General features: G+C 45.9%; 3 non-coding genes across 3 annotated transcripts; 1 reads left to right on the top strand and 2 right to left on the bottom strand.

Moving 5' to 3' along the window:
- The first annotated feature begins 3,246 nt into the window (after positions 1-3,246).
- Positions 3,247-3,318, top strand: trnae-uuc (transfer RNA glutamic acid (anticodon UUC)). The gene has a single exon. It is a non-coding gene; the product is annotated as a tRNA-Glu (tRNA).
- A 2,130-nt stretch (positions 3,319-5,448) lies between these two features.
- trnal-aag (transfer RNA leucine (anticodon AAG)) lies at positions 5,449-5,530 on the bottom strand. Its single transcript has one exon. It is a non-coding gene; the product is annotated as a tRNA-Leu (tRNA).
- Positions 5,531-7,566: 2,036 nt separating this feature from the next.
- trnak-cuu (transfer RNA lysine (anticodon CUU)) lies at positions 7,567-7,639 on the bottom strand. The gene has a single exon. It is a non-coding gene; the product is annotated as a tRNA-Lys (tRNA).
- Between the last annotated feature and the right edge of the window lie 9,239 nt (positions 7,640-16,878).

Raw genomic sequence — 16,878 nt, 5'->3', positions numbered from 1 at the left:
TGTTGAGTTGGGTGGCAGCAAAATACTTTCTAACTATAGTATTCAAGGTTTATTACGATTCCACAAAAATACTTTCTAATTTATAGTTTTAAAGGTTCATTCCACGAAAATACTTTCTAATTTATAGTTTTAAAGGTTCGTTCCACGAAAATACTTTCTAATTTATAGTTTTAAAGGTTCGTTCCGCCAAAATACTGCTTTCTGTCCAACTTCTCAGTTTTAAAGGTTCCTTCAGTTGAGGGATCCTGGTTCTGTGTGAGGGGTTGAGGGTCGATATGGGATGATGAGGAAGATTTCATGTCCCGATGGTCCTGCTAAAGTAACTGAGAGTCATGATATCAAACAATGTCATCAAAATACGCTTGAACTCTTAAAATGGCAATAAAATCCACTGGAATCATTTTACCACAAACACTTTTATTGTGTTTTTGTGAGCATCATTTTTCAAACATTATAACATAAACTTTAAAAAGGGTCCATTCACTAACACTCTTACTTGAAGGTAGTCACTGATATCAGTAAACAGCTGATAAAGATTTGTGTTCATGTTTTAATTCTCTACTCTGACCTGTGCTGAGACACTGGACCAGAGAGGAAGACCTGCTCAGCCTCCTGCATGGACCAGTTCTGCAGCTCAGTGATGACGACGAGGGATTCAGCATTGAGTTCATTTTAAACTTTTTGGAGAAAACAACTGTAAATTAACCAGCAGTTACTGGTGATGCTTCACAGTTTCCAAGCTCAAACGGCCTCCTGCTTGTTGGACTCACAATTTCCAAAAAATGTAGACATCAAAAGTCAAATCATGTTTTTGTTTGGTTTTGTGTTGTTTTGTTTTTTACTGGAGGAAAACTTCAAATTGTGATGATGTGTCTGACTTAGAAACTGAACCCCCAAAAATCAAAAAGTCTCCTTCTTCTGTGCCGTGATCTCTGAGCTGATCATGATTGATCTCATCAATAATCCTTGGCAGCTGACCAGTCTCACACACACAGCCCCCCCCACACACACACACACACTGAGACATGCAGCAGCTCACAGTAACTGCCTCAGTCACACAGCAGATAGACTCCTTTCTATAACAAGATAAGCAGTAGAAAATGGATGGAAGTGATGATGAACTGATGAACAGGTGATTTGTCCAAAAGTCAACATCAGATTCATTTCCAGTCTGTGGAAGCAGTTTCATCTTGAGGTTCCAGGTAAGAACAGCCAGCTGTGGGCTGACACACATCTCTTCAGGAGCACTTCTATGCTCCAAACTTGCCAGGTTGAATTGTGTCTGTATTCTGAGGGCAGCAGGAGGACGGAGGAGTTAGGACACACACTTTTGGAACTGAGAGCAGCTGTGTGTGGGATTTCCCCAGCAAAGATGAAAACCAGCTCCTTCATGCTGGCTATGAAGGCTCACAGTCACACTGAGCCAGCTACAAATACTTTGATATGCAACAGACTGGTTTCTCTTCTGGTAGTTTGTTATCAACTGTTGTCACATTTATGGATCAATTTAGCTGATAAGATGAAGGCTCCAAAGGACCAGCTGGAGATGCAGAGGTTTGAACCTGGGGCCTCATACATGCAAAGCATGCGCTCTACCACTGAGCTACATCCCCTCTGTCAGAGTCACTGTTTAACTGATGCAGCAACACAAACACAGACACAACATTTTTTAAATTATTATTCTTCATTTTAGGGAAAAAAGGAAGTCAGCCTGTGATCTCAAAGGCTCTGTGATCTCAGGAGTTTCACTGTGACTTCAGCCCTCACAACCTTAGACCACAGAGGCAAGTCAGGCTCCAGGAAGCTGAGGCTGCTCCGTTCTCAGTCCAGTCCAGAGGGAAGGTTTCCCTCTCAGAAGCTTTCCAATCCAGTCCAGATCCTCTCTGACTAGCAGGAGTCTTTGACCAGGAAATGAGAATTATATTGAACGTCTGCTCATCCTCAGAATGAAGTAAAAGTATTTGTGTTCCTAAAATAATCTCCAGATGCTAAGATCAATTATTAACATTGATTGACAGCTCTAAACTGACCCACCATCACTATACAGTTGCAACTGAAATATTGAGAAATATTTCAAGGAAGCAGCAGGCCCTCATCCGCCCCGGTCCACCCGACTGTGTCCCCTGAGACAGATGACAGCTCACTTCTGGCAGAGGCAGTTGGGTTGAGGACCGTTGCTGATGTCATCAACTGATGTCTCCATCACCAAAGGTGACAGACAGGATGGTCATGGACATAAAACAGAGGTCGAAGAATGAGAAAGAATGGTTGTCCTGACTGAAGTTTAGCTTGAGCTTTTTAATTTGTTACAAAAGAAAGTATTGGTACAAGTAAAGGCAGGCGAACTTTCCACAAATATTCAGAATTAACTTTGACAACCAAAACATGAACCAAGACGACAAAATAGTGAACATGAAAAAGGGACCAGTCCCACCTTCTTGTGTGTTCCTGCTGAAGTAAATGTTTATGAAGATTTGTTGTGTTCTTTTTCCAAAGGTCCAGCCAGCATTGCAGGTCTCAGGAGGAGGAGCAACTTCAGCAGGATCTGTGGGACAAATCCCCCCACGGTGAGACCTGTCCAGCTCCCTGCAGCTCTGCAAGTGTTACCAACTCTTCATTCCAGCTGTTTGGTTGAATCCCATTTTTTCACCTTTGAACCTTTTGAACACTGATGAGGAGGTGAGGCTGGAGGCAAAACCACAACCTCACGTCATCTCACAGGATGAACCAAAATGCCAGACACTTCCTGTCACTGCTCCAGCACCACCTGTCTCCCCTCCATGTCTTTACCATCTGTGCAGCTTCCTGCTGTCCCTGGACCCTCACAGGTGATCGCTCCACCTGGAGCCTCACAGATGGGTTCAAACCTCCCAATACCTGCAGCCCAGCCTCGACCCACTCAGACACAGTCACCCGTTCAAGCTGGGCCTGGTACCACACTCCAGTACAGACAGAGAGAAAGAAGACACACGGGATCCTTTGAAGAAAATGTAATAAAGACAGGAAGCCCCCATCACATTGTCAGTGTTTCAGTGACTGGCATTGGGAAGAGACTGAGACAAAGTCAGTTATGAATGGAGGGCTGAGTTGGAGCAGAGGGGGACAGGATCCTTGGGGTGGACTGTCTTTAGGAGGCTGAGGTGTCTGGTGGTCTTGGTGGACCCTCTGCATCTCAAGCTGAGACAACAGAGTCCTGTGTTCTTGAGTCATTGTCTATAGTCTCTGTTGTTGGAGAGCTCAGTGTGGTCCCTGGTGGTCTAGTGGCTAGGATTCGGCGCTTTCACCGCCGCAGCCCGGGTTCGATTCCCGGTCAGGGAATGAGTTATTTAGAGGTTGAAGGAGAGGTGATCAGGTGGTCCACATGATGGTGGAGGTGATGAACTGTGAATCCATCATGGCTCCACTCTCACCCCCATTGTAGTGTTCTTGGTTCACTCCGCCATGGCCCCACGTTGAAGGGTGACTGTCTCATTCAGGTTCAACCCTTTGTTAGACTCTATTAAGTCACTGACTCCCAAACTCTGTAATCCTCCTTAGTAGCTTTGGTTCCTTGCAGCACAGAAAGTCTGTTCACTGATATAGGAACTGAAAATCTTAGAGCTCCGGTCCTTCGTTCCTTCCTCCACTGAGCAGAAGAAACACAGAATAGTGGGCAGTTCCTCCTACAGTTCTCAGAAAGTCTGAGGGCACCAAAGAAAGGAGGGAAATGCAATCAATGTTGAATTATTTTACATTTCTTATATTTGATCAAAGATAGAACTTAATAAGCGTCCATCAACCTGCAGGACAAACTCCTTCACTGTGTGGGAGGTTCAGAGTCCCTGGTTTGATTGCAGCTTTGACCTGAGCAGGTGTTCATCCTCATCTCAGTAACAGGGGACACTTTATCACAGCAGTGGACAAACATCAGCATTCATCACCCAGCAGCTCCTCTGATCAACAGAACAAGCTGAAGTATTCTGAGAATGAGGGCATGGATCCCTCTACCTCCCACATGCTAAGCTAGCACTCTACCATTGGAGCTAAGTCCCCTTTTGAGCTTCCATTTGAGTTTTCTGTTCCCATCTCTATGGTAACGGTCAGTTTTGACCCACATCTTCAATCAGCTGTAAAATTCACTAAAAACAATTTTCTATCATCCAAGTTGTTTCCATCTCTTGGTTTCCTTGTTAGGCTTCCTTATCCATGGAAATATTGGTTTGAATATTTTGTTGTGGGCCTCTGGACCTTTTTTTAGTCAGTAAACCCTCGATTTCAATTAAAAAAATGATAAAATGAACCTTTGGGTTTGGCATAAAAGTCTTTTTTTCAGCAACAGAACTTTAATATAAACACAAAATGAAAAGCAGAACAGGCCAGAACACAAACTCTGCTCTGCCGTCCTTCCTGGTTACTGGGCATGGACTGCTGGAAGGGGCATTTTCCTCAGAAAGGGACAAGACGTTCATCCACTCTCACCTCTGGCCCTGGGATGAATGTTGGTGCAAGGAGCTGCACCCATCTTTCCCAGACATCCCCAATGGGGGCAAGCTTGTCAGTTCTTGCTCCGGTGTCTCTGTCGTCAAATCTGAGGACTCTTGATGTTCGTTGAAAGTTCTGAAGTGGCCTTGTGGCCCGGAAAATATTTCTGCCTGTCGATGCGTCCCAGAGACGATCAGTGGCCTCACTGCAGGATCTGAACACTCCAGGAAGAAGAAGAACACCAACAGAAGCATCCAGGTGTCCCTCATCAATGTCTTTCCACTTGTCACCATGGACTTTTTTTCCTTTGAGGTTTGTCACAGCAATGCTGACTCTTTTTAGTGACAGTGGCATGAACAGAACCATCAACCATAAACAGCTCCAAACATGTCTTGATGTCACTGCCTCTCGTCACAGCAAACCTTGTGATTCCAGGGCTCATTTTGATGACATCAGCAGCAGCTGCCCTGCCATGTACATCAGGAGACACTGAGCTCCAGCCAATGTTCCCTGTAGTTTTTCATGTGTCTGGTTATCCTCACAAGCTCCCTGAGCTCACTGAGGACCACTGTGAGCACTGAAACTGGGAGACGGTTCCACAGGAGGGGAGCCTGATAGCTGAAGGCTCTGGCTCCATTCTACTTCTAGAACTCTAGGAACCAACAGTAACCCTGCATCCTGGGAGCGAAGGGTTCTAGCTGGATAATAGGGGACAAGGAGCTCTGTCAGGTAGGAAGGAGCCTGACTGTTGAGGACTTTGATGGTAGAAGGAGAATTTAGAATTCTATTCTGAATGTGACAGGGAGCCATGCAGAGAAGCCAGTACAGGAGAGACATGGTCTCTTCTACCAGTTCTAGTCAACACACGGGCAGCAGTGTTCTGGACCACCTACTTCTTCTTTTGGTCACAGGTTTGAAGATACCTGTGGAAGTGAAAGGAAAGGCTGCGAGAGACCTGCCACACCTCTCCTGTGACCTGGGACATGATGGCAGTGGTGGGATTTGAACCCACACCTCCTCAGAGACTGGAGCCTTAATCCAGCGCCTTAGACCACTCGGCCACACTACCTCACTGTGCTGTTCTCTGAGTTGGTCTGCTAAAGGCATGTTGAAGAGGAAGTAACAATGATATCAAACTGATTCTGAAGGGGGACCCCTTTCCTCCCACGGTCACAGGAAGTGACGACAGCGCTGCTAGAGGCAGGAAAGAAATGGTAAAAGGACTCAGTTTGTACAGAGCCTTTCTACCTCAGCAGCACTCAAGGAGCTGAACAATGTCCTCTCATTCACACACTCACACACTGATGCTGAAGGCTGCCATGCAAGGAGCCAACCTACTCATCAGAAGTATTTAGGGGTTCAGTCTCTTACTCAAGGACACTTTGACATGGTCACTGGAGAAAGTGAGGATCAAACCAGCCACCCTTTGGTTGCCAGACGGCCACGCTACTCCTGAGTCATGTGACCTGGATAAGATGGTGAACTACAGCTGATCGCCACGCTAGCAAACCTCTTTTGTTTGGTTTGGTTGTTGTTTAGTGACTGTGGATGAATACACAGGAGAAGCTGAGCATAAATTTGTGTTCCCTGTTCACTTGAATATATGCAGGAGTGTGAGGTGGAAATACTACTTGGAGGAGAATGAGAGTTAAGTCTCAGCGCTATGACCTGTGCTGACACTAAAACATGTCAGCCCACAGAACAAAGATGGCAGTCCTCTGGGAGATCAGGTACACCACACATACATGAAGAAACCCTACAGGAAACAAATATGTTGCCAGAGACTTTTACTCTGTTTTTGTTGTTTACCAAAGTACAGGATTGGAAGGAGACTGATGGTCGCTGTTTGGGTCATGTGACTGAAGTCATCCAGTCACGTGACTGAAGTCATCCATTCATGTCAGTGATGTCACTTGACAGGACTCTCATTACCAAATCGGCTGCTCTGCAGCACAAGACACAATCATTAGCTCAGTGCTACGTGAGCCAAGAGCAGCAGGTGAGCAGACAAGCCGCGTTACCTGTCCGAAGCAAAACATCCGGCGCGGAAATGACGTCACCCGTCAGGAGCAGCGAGAGAGAGACAGAGAGAGAGATGGGGCAGGGAGGGAATCGCCCCTCTTATGAGTGAGGGCGCCTCCGGTGGTTGGCTGTGCAATTGCCAATTAGGCATGACAGCTCACAGCTGTCTGTGCTGCCACACACCGATTCAGGCCTGGGCTCCTGTCTCGCTGCCAAACTCCGCCTGACTCCGTAGAGCTGGTCAGCCTCCACTCAGTCCTCTTCATTTGTTTGGAGGTCACCATCGTTCATCCTACACACCTTTCCACCTGCCTCTTAGCCGTCTACTTGAAGCTCAGATAAATCCAGGCTAATTCATACCTGCTACTCAATATGGGCCTTAATTACTCTGCTGGAATTATCACTCTGTCTTAAGGGTTTTCTTAATTGTATTAAATCCTCTTTAATTTCCAAGAAGTCTTCCAACTCATTCATTCATGCAAGCCACTGATCCACAAGACCTCATTGATGAGCTTCAACCTGAGACTGAGTGTTTCTCGTTGGACGAGACACCCATTAAATGAGACTCATTGTCAGTCCATTGAAATCTACTGGTGTTCCTGGTGAGTTGATTTAACAACATGAGCTGACAGAATCTACGTTCAGGTAGGAACCACCACATCCAGGGGTCTGGACCTTTGAGCAGGCAGAGCCATCAAAGTAGCAGACTAAGCTAGCAGACATTAGCATTGAGAAGAAACTGATACCTGAGCCTACTTTTGGGTCTGGTCAGGTGATGACACAATAATATGAGATCATTGTCAGACTGACGCCTGCTCAACACTGACCAAACACTATGGCATTGTGGGAAATTTCTGCTTGGCTCGCGCCCATCAATACATATGAAGAAATTTCTCCAGAATCAGAATTGACAGTGGATACAATTGAGTCCACACTGGTTTTTTCATTCTGAGTCGGGTGCAGGTGTGGACCTTCAGACACAGCCTGTGTTTGTGTTGTTCATTCAGTGATTTTTCTTTCAATTCCAATCAAAGCCCCACAGCTGCAGAAAGTGAGAGGACAAGCAGGGATGTTCAAGATGAACGCCCAACGTGTGGCTTGAACCCACGACCCTGAGATTAAGAGTCTCATACTCTACCGACTGAGCTAGTCAGGCTACACCTGAGTAGCTTCAATAGCCTGAAGTGATCAGAGTGAGAGACGCTACAAGCTCTTCATCAGACTCACAGTCACATGAGCCATCACATGATTGATGAATGACCACAAACACCTTCATCTTTGACAAAGAAGTCAAATAAAAGGTGAACCACAGATGAGACACCAGTGGTAAAAACACTAAAGTGCTGTCAAGGAGAAACAGGATACGAGCAAACACACACACAAGTTACAGAGAGAGAACTCTCCCAGAGGGAACCACTCAAAGGAGAACCATAGAGATCATCAGGCTGGATGACCTCATCAACATGAGACAGGTGGATAGGAAACAAGCTCAGAGATGTCAGGAACATGAGATCCAAGTGGTGAGAGAGCAAGAACTGGTGAGGTTCCAGAACCAGGAGTGAGGTGAAGCCTGCATCACCTACTGGGAGCTTTTAGTCTAAGGTTCAACTTGGACTTGAATGATTTCTGCAGAGACAACGTGCAGGGAGGGAATTTGGAGATGAAGAACAAGTTCCTCTCAGGCTTTCATGGAGTTTTCAGGAGTCAAACAGACCCTCCTCTGATTGGTTGTCAGATGTGTTCTCATTGCACCACAGCCTCCAGGTTGAGGGTTCTGGTCTGAGTCAGACACATTGACTCTGATGCTGCTGAGCCTGAAGGGAGGATGAAGAAAGGAGTGTCTGAGAGAGCTTCACCAGACAAACTGTCCAGTTGAACAACAAACACTAGTCAGTAGGAATGTTGCTGCTGGGACCCTGATTCAAACCAGGGTTGCTGCAGCCACAACACAGAGGACTGACCACTAGAGGATCAGGGCCTCCTGGAGGCTGAGGTTGGAGCTGCTCTGTCTTTGTCTCACTGAGAGATCAGAGACAATTGGAGTCCACAAAGAAATCATTGAGAAATCAAGGAGAGATCAAAGAAAGAATTCTAAGATTAAAAATAGAACTCTGAGATCAAAGGTTGAAGTTCCCCAAGGTTCAGTTTTAGCTCAGACCCTCTTTAATATCTCTGTACTGCCACTTGTCGTCAGGAGACTCAGTATAAACCTCCACAGTCCTGCTGATGTCACTCAGCTGGACATGTCTGTGTCTCCTGGTGACTCAGGACCAGTTGATGTCCATTAACCTGTCATGGAGGCAGAGAACAAAACTGAGGTCTTAATTAAAGCTGGAGGCAGTGTTGTTAGGGCCTGAGCCTCCTTCTGTCCACTGCAGAAAAGTAGCAGGAGTCGTCCTGAATCCAAGGATGTATTTTATGAGAGCGGTGGGACTTGTAGTTTAGGAGGTAGAAGCCTCAGTGTGACACCAAGTGAGAATCAGAGCTGAGCTTCTAAGAGCCCCTCCCCCGCTGCTCTCTGTCAGAGTGGAGAGGAGAGAGGATTTTTGGAGAGTTTGTTGTTTGAAAAAGGCTCATCAATCCCCAGATTGTGGTCAAAAGTTGAATGTAACATATTTTAGTAGGCATTTTTGTCAGGAATGTAGTGAAGTTATTTGTGAAGTGGAGAGAGTTACAGTGTAGACGAGAGAAGCGTCAGTTTGAGGCTATGTGTGTCTGAGGAGACAGCCTCCCATTGGTTTACATTGTAGGGTGAAAAGTGGGTCCTGGACTTTGTCATGACTCAAACAATTTGTAGTTGGTTTCTGTTGGTTTGGTTTGCTTGACTGGTTGTTGTTTGTTGACCTTGCAAATCCATATTTTGGGTTCTGGCTTGTTCTGCTTTTCATTTTGTGTTTGTATTAAAGTTCTGTTGCTGAAAAAATAAATCCAGGGTTTAGTGACTAAAAAAAGGTCCAGAGGCCCACAACTAAATATTCAAGCCAATATTTCCATGGATAAGGAAGCCTAACAAGGTCACCAAGAGATGGAAACAACTTGGAGGATAGAAAACTGTTTTAGTTTATTTGACAGCTGATTGAAGACGTGGGTCAAAACTGACCGTTACCATGGAGATGGGAACAGAAAGCTGACACAAGAGGAAGGTTCCAGCTCTAAAAAAGGAGTTTGATCAAAATCTTGGACTGCCAGTAGAAATATCCTTTTGTATGTTGACCTTTGTTGACAGAAGTCACTTTAGCTTGGCAGTGAAAAGAACGGCTGCTAGCTTGACAAAGAACTGCACAAACCAGGTTCAAGCTGGACTTTGGACCCTGGTATCTGCAACGACTCCATCAACTCCTAATCTAGCAGCTCTGCTGGGTCCAACTATTTTACAGAACATTTGACAGACCTGTGTAGCAGTGAGGACACACATGAGTGGACCTTTGCTATCTGGGTGTCCTCCAGTCACGTGACTGAAGTCATCCATTCATGTCAGTGATGTCACTTGGCAGGACTCTCATTGCCGTCTCATTCCAGAAAAGAATCCAGACTCCACCTGTGGCTCCATGATAACTGATGGACCTCTGGTTGGAGGCTGGACGATGATGTTTGGACTGGAAGGAAAACTCCTTGTCCAAATTCCATGGTGTTCAAGTTTAAAGTCCCACAATAAGAAGTAGCTGAATCTGACAGGTGGAGGTTTGGAACTACAAGATGGTGATGTTTTCTTGACTTGATGCTCTGACTGTCAGGGTGGATGACAGCTTCTTCTGTTGCTGCATCTGAGTGGCTATGATTGGAGGTTTTACCTCCCAAGGTTGTTTGGTTCCAGGGGAAATTTTAAAATTCCAGTCCCCAACCTGGGCTGTTCTGAAACTCTTCTCCTGAATCACTCCTGAGCTGCAGCAAGAACAAATACCAGTGCCAACCAGATCAACTTCATGGCTGCTAACAGCCTCAGACACTTGATTTCCATCAATCTGGAGCCAAGAAGGCCCTCACCTGTGGTTCTCCTCCAGGAGGGTCCAGGTTCTGCCATTGGGGCTCCTGGTGCCACTGCCAGAGAGCCTCAGCTGCACACTGCAACATTTCAACAGGAGATTGACATTCCTTCAAATGTCCTGACATCTGATTCCAATGGTTCTGTTCCATGTTTATATTTTAAAATCAATCACACAATGAAAGCTGCCTCAGCTGGTTTAAGAGAGAGAACAAGCTAAGAGATCTGAAACCAGTAAAATATGCTTTTCTGTGTGCAAACTAGTGAGGGGCATGGAAGGATATTTTACCACCAATACAGAACCCAGACTTTAGTCATGTGATGAGATGGAGACTCTGATTATGAAGTTAATGGACAAAATGTGACTTGAAAGAAAACACATTAAAAAATACTAACTAAACTAAATAAATAAATAAAGAAGCAGCACAAATAACGTTTTCTTCTGCACAAATTTACTGGTATTAGACTGCATTTTTGGTTAATGAGTAGATGAAAGAGTGTCACATATATATTATATACATGTGATACATGAACGTGGCTTTGGACAAAAGCTCAATGAAACTGTAGGATTGTAGAATTATTTAAACGTTCCAAGTGGACTGTTTCAGGTTTCTGGAAGACGCTTCAGCTCTCATCCAAGAGGCGTCTTCAGTTTTCTTCACTGATGGGAGGATTTATGGCTCTAAGGGGGCGGGACCTTCTACAGAGGTGATTGACACATGTGAGCTCTGGGTGTCAGAGTTGTTTTGGTCAGGTTGTGAAAGGGAAGTTGACTCAACTGGTGTCTGTGTCAGTTAAAAGCCTCACAGTAATTCCAGAATCTAGGAGTAGAAACCAAAGTCTCCTACGACGAGGATGGGATTCGAACCCACGCGTGCAGAGCTCAATGGATCAGTCCTCACCCTGGGATGTTGTCAGGGCCTGCAGCTTTGCGAGGGTTGATTCCCTGAAAGGTCTTCCTCACGTCTGCTGTGGTCACACTGAGGGGCGTGTCGTCAGGTGGTGGTGTGAGTCTGGTGCTGGGGGGGGGGGGTGTCAGGGTCCTCGAAGCAGAGAAGAAACTCATTGAATGAGTGAGGCGCTGGACCTGCTCTACTTGTGAAGTGTCATGAGATAACATTTGTTGTGATTTGGCGCTGTACAAATAAAACTTACGACTTAAATGGAAATTGTCTGGGGGGGGGGTGTAGCCTCCATCGGGGATGTGTTTGATGTCTGAATTCTGTCTTTGATGTCTGAATTCTGTTCATTGATCTCCTGCTTCAGTCTTTGATCTCTGAGTGATCCTAAACTCATCAAAGGATCACATCACCTTCACAATCTGTAAAGAACCTGGGTGTCATTTTGGACTCTGAGCTGAATTTCATTCCACACGTCAAGAACATAACTAAGAGAGGTTTTGATCATCTTAAGAACAGAGCCAGAGTCGCCCGTTCCTCTCAGGCCAACACGGAGGTGCTGATGCATGCTTTTATTTCCAGTCCTTCAGATTCTTGTAGTGCCCTGCTGCTCTCTGGTCTCCCCAAAACAACCATCTATAATCTACAATGACTCCAGAATTCTGCAGCACGTGTGCTGACGAGGACCAGAGGGCGGGAGCTCATTACACCAGTTTTAAAGTCGCTGCATCGGCTCCCCGTGTGCTTCAGGATCAACTTTAAGGTTCTTTTAGTAGTTTTTAAGTGTCTTAATGGTCTTGGCCCACCTTCTTTATCTGAACTGCTTTCATCATATCAACCATCGCGGACCCTGAGGTCCTCTGGCACCGGCCTTCTAGTCGTTCCAAGACTCAGAACTAAAACCCACGGGGAGGCTGCATCCAGCCATTATGGCCCAAAGTTCTGGAACAGCCTGCCAGAGAACATCAGGACCGCAGAGACTGTTGATGTTTTTAAAAGGAGGCTCAAGACTCCCCTTTTTAGCTTAGCTTTTAACTGACTTAGTCTCTCTTGTCCTTTCATTTTATCACAATATCTTATTGTTACTTTTGTCTTTCAATTATTTTATTCTACTTTTTTATTAGCTCTTAAACTTTTAGATTTTATATATATTCTATGTCATTCTGATATTTTAATATCATTGTAATTTCTGTTCTTTCCTACTCTACCTTCTTTGAGTCTTTTAGTTTTTAGCTCCAGTGTTTCCTGGTGGGGGCCCTCCACACTGGGAGGTGTGTCTGGTCCGCCCGCGGGAGCGTCGTCCTTGGGATCGTCCAGGCCCGGAGAGCTGGGGGGCTCTGCATTATATGTGGAGTGTACCCGTCTGTCCGGGTCGGGGGGGTCTGGGTGGCGGCGCTCCCTGTGGTTGTGGGCTGTGGCACCTCCTGGTGAGGATGGCCCCCCATAGGTGGTCTTTCCTCACTAGGATTTTCAGTGCCCTGCCATGTTCCTACTGACAGTCAGTGTGTGGTTGTGTGTGTGTGTGTGGGAGGGGGGGGGTGGTGTGTGCATGTATGAGGTCATGTGGGTTGGGAAGGCCGGGTTCTTAACATGTATTTATTGTATTGTTTTATATTTTATGAAACATTTTCTCTCAGTTCTGTGAAGCACTTTGTGTTGCAGTCTCTGGATGAAAAGTGCTGTACAAATATAAATAAACTAAACTAAAGCAGACGGACGACTCGAGAATGAGAGAGGAAAGAGTAAACAAAGCAGACTCTTTTGAGGTCTTCTCCTTGGTCCCTTCATTTTTTGAGAAGACACTGGACTCAACTGCTGTCCATGATTCTGGATTTTGTTGATTGCGTTGTGAACGAGGATTTGGCCAGGTTTTGTAGGCGGGATCACTGGTGTGCGAACACACCTGACGCTGTGGAGAAAAGATGGCGAGCCACCCACAGGAGAGAGAGAGTCGGAGTGGAAAATGGCGCTGCAAACCTCACCCACCCAGGTGACACTGACCCTGACGGTGGGATTGTGGTAGGACAGAACTGACAGGTTTCACAGAGACACCTTGAATTTCTTTTGGACTGATAACGGACTGAACGAAAAGACTGGTGCTGAAAGGGAGAGACTCTGATTATTGATTTGTGAGATTGAGTTGTAAATTGAAATACTTTGGCACTGAGTTTTATTTTTATAACTTTGTTTTGTTCACGTTTCCTGATTGTGTGCCAAATCGGTGTTCCATGAGTGGGTTGTTGAAAGGGAGTTCAAGCTTGGATAGAGCCGGTGAAACAACCCAACAGGAAGAGGGAACGTAGAACTAAAACTCATCAATAGGCTGAACCAAGATCAAATGAGAACCTAGACTGAGGAAACTCAAATAGACACCGTGAAGTAAACAAACAATCATAGAAATCCAGCCACCAAATCAAACCTCAACTCAAATAAGTCGGGTTAACTTCAAATAAGACTCAAAAGAGGTCAATAACCTGATTCTCCTGAGGTCTGGTTTCTGTCTGTTGGTTGGAGGGAGACTCCTTTATTGAATGTGTGTGGATGTAAAGGGTTTGGTACCACTAGTTTTTGTTTTTCTGACATTTTCTGTCTATAAAGAAGTCGGCAGTTTTATTCACTGACTAGTCTGTGGTCTGTTATTCTTACATTAGAATCAACCACTCACATGAGCCTAAAATCTCTGGTCCTCCTCCTGAAGTGAGACACATGGGAACTTTGACCCTCATCAACCATGCAGGGAGGAGTTCTCAGAGTTTGATTGTGCTGATGAATCATCAGAACTCTCCATCACGCCGTGACGAGGACATCTCAGTGTCAAATCTGTCATTTCCTGCTGCCAGTAGGTGGCGCTGTGGTCACTGCTGACCTGTAGATGTGTTCAGACTGGGATGTTGATCAAACCTGGAAGTTTCAAACAGATCTGACAGGTGGAGAGGATTCAGAAGAATTGAAGCTTCATTTTAGTTGGAGCCTGAAAATGAGGTGAGACTGAGGGCTCACAGGAGTTGCAGGTAGGTGCTGCCCCCTAGTGACTCAATGGAGAACAACATGTAATGACGTGAACGTTCTACATTTTTCCAGTTCTTGACTTCATTCATCCTCAAACTTCTTCAAGCTGGAAGAGAGTGAGATCATTTAAAGTAGAGAGTCAATAATCAGCATCTCATCACTCATTTGTTCTCTGGTGGTGACCTCACGACTCTGCAGTGTGACATCACACATTTCGCTGATGTCATCCTCAAGTGTGTCACTCAGTTCATGCAGCCTTCATTGTTTTATTTTATTATTTCCTTTCACTTTGATCTTCACAAAGACAAAGTGCGTCTGATGGAGGCACCACTGATAGAGTGGAATGTTTCCATGTTGCCATGACAACGTGAGGCCCCTCACCTCCTCTGTTCCTTCTGCCGGTCGGCGTCAGAAGAGCAAGATGGCTGCTTCTCCATCTGGGTGGATGAGCAGCTCCTCCCATCTCAGGCAGACGCTCCCTGGCTGCATGTCAGCAGCTCCTCAAAGCTCCTTCTGGTTTCTTTGCTCTCCTGATGCTGCGCTGGTGGATTTGTCCACCTCTCATTCTCCAGGGTTCTCAGCCTCATGTTCTCTCCCTCCTGTTCCAGCTCCTCCAAGTTTCCAGTGGAAGTTTGGCTTTTGTTTGCTACTTTGTCTTTTCTCCTCTGTTGGTGCTTTGAGTTCCTTTGTTGTTCTTTGTCTTTTCATCATTCAAGCCTCCTTTTGTTGAACGCTCCTCTCCCCCGTCTGTATTTGGGTCCTGTTCTCCTCCACTTTGGCCAAGAAGGCGGCCCAACAAGAGTCACCAGTGATGTCACAGCTCCTGGATGCCCCGCCCCTTCATCTGGTGCAGGTTGTGTGATGTCACTGAATCCCACTCAGACCAAACCAGTCAGAGATCAGTGTGTTTGTGTCAGTGATGTCATCGCTGCTGACATCACAGCCCTCCATCCACACACGCCAGACTGAGGTGGAGGAGGTGATGTTGGGGTTTTCAAGGTCTTCGTCATGAGTGGGAGGGGCTGAGCTGGTGAATGATCAGCTGACCAGGTCTGGGCTCAGTTCAGATGTTGAGCCACTGCTGACTGCCATTTGCCTGAGGAAGACCCAACGTTCCCCTCAAGAAATGGAGGGCAGTTTTTAGTGCAGCGTTCATTCTGGTTGGAGTTTTCCTTTCCTTTGCCCTGCACCTCTCTGGTGGGGAGGTGCTCCCTGTTGACAAGGACTCAGTGGAGAAGACTGGACCAGGACCTTCACTGGTTCAAGGAGCACCGAGGCAAAGGGAGGCCCAGACCAGCAGCCAGGGTGACCAGTTTGAAAAGCTGCTCCTCTTCCATGCTGACTTGTTGGTGTCTCCTCTTTTATTCCTGAGTGATTTTAATCTCAGCTCTCTGAACCTGAATGGAGCAGAACCAGGAAATCATTGCAGGAAATCATGGAGGAGAAATGAATGAATGAGACTTCCAGTCAAACTGAGACAAACGTCCAGGTTTGGTTATCAAAGATATCTGACATTCATCAGTAGACTGACAAAGATGCTCATTATTATTGCAGCAGATTAAACTAGAGAATAAAGAGGGTCTCACTTTGGAAAAAAATATTGCAGGATATTTTTGTTTTATCAGAGAGGCTTTAATGTCTGTCTTTGATGTCTAAACTCTGACTCTGATGTCATTGGTGGTGACTGAATTCTACCCCCTGACACACTGAAGGCTCATATTGGTGAGCAGGTAGGTGCTGCCCCCTAGTGACCCAATGGAGAACGACATGTAATGACATGAAGATTCTACATTTTTCCACTTGAGAGATAAAAATACCTCACAGCTAGAAGGTTCAGGGTTCCAGTCCCGGCTGGAGCACAGGATCTTTCTGTGTGAGTCTGCATGTTCTCCCTGTTCCTGTGTGGGTTCTCTCTGGTTCTCCAGCTTCCTCCCACAGTCCAAAGACATCAAGAGAGGACGAGGCTGATTGATACTCTAAATTGACCGTAGGTGTGACTGTGAGAGTGAATGGTTGTCTGTCTCTATGTGTTGGTCCTGGGATGGACTGGTGACCTGTCCAGGGTGAACCCCGCCTCTCACCTGTAGATGCTGGGATAGGCTCCACCCCCATGACCCTTATCAGGAATAAGAGGAAGACAACGGATGGATGGATATTGGAAACGACTGCAATACAGTATATAAATATTCTAGTTCCATACATGGGAACCTGGTTCTTCTGCTCTTTAACATCCTCCAATAGGAATGGACCGTCTATGACAAAGTATCAATAAATCTATCAAGGAGGAAGAAGAATTCTGATCAAAGAACTGAAGTCAATCTGGAGATCAGTTGATCTCTGGAAGGAGGAGGAGGAGGCATCCTGTGCTTTTATCTCTCTGTTCATGTTTCCTGCTGAGTGTGTGTGTGTGTGTGTGTGTGTGTGTGTGTGTCTGTGTGTGTGTGTGTGTCCCAGCTGCAGCAGTCAGTTCAGGCTCCTTCAGTGTGACTGAGGGAGGTTTCTGTC

This window comes from Aulostomus chinensis, chromosome 1 (assembly GCF_037954235.1).
Source record: "Aulostomus chinensis isolate RoL2024-O1b breed Wild chromosome 1, RoL_Achi_v1.0, whole genome shotgun sequence".
Classification (NCBI taxonomy): Eukaryota; Metazoa; Chordata; class Actinopteri; order Syngnathiformes; family Aulostomidae; genus Aulostomus; species Aulostomus chinensis.
This window is presented reverse-complemented; position numbering and strand designations above follow the sequence as displayed.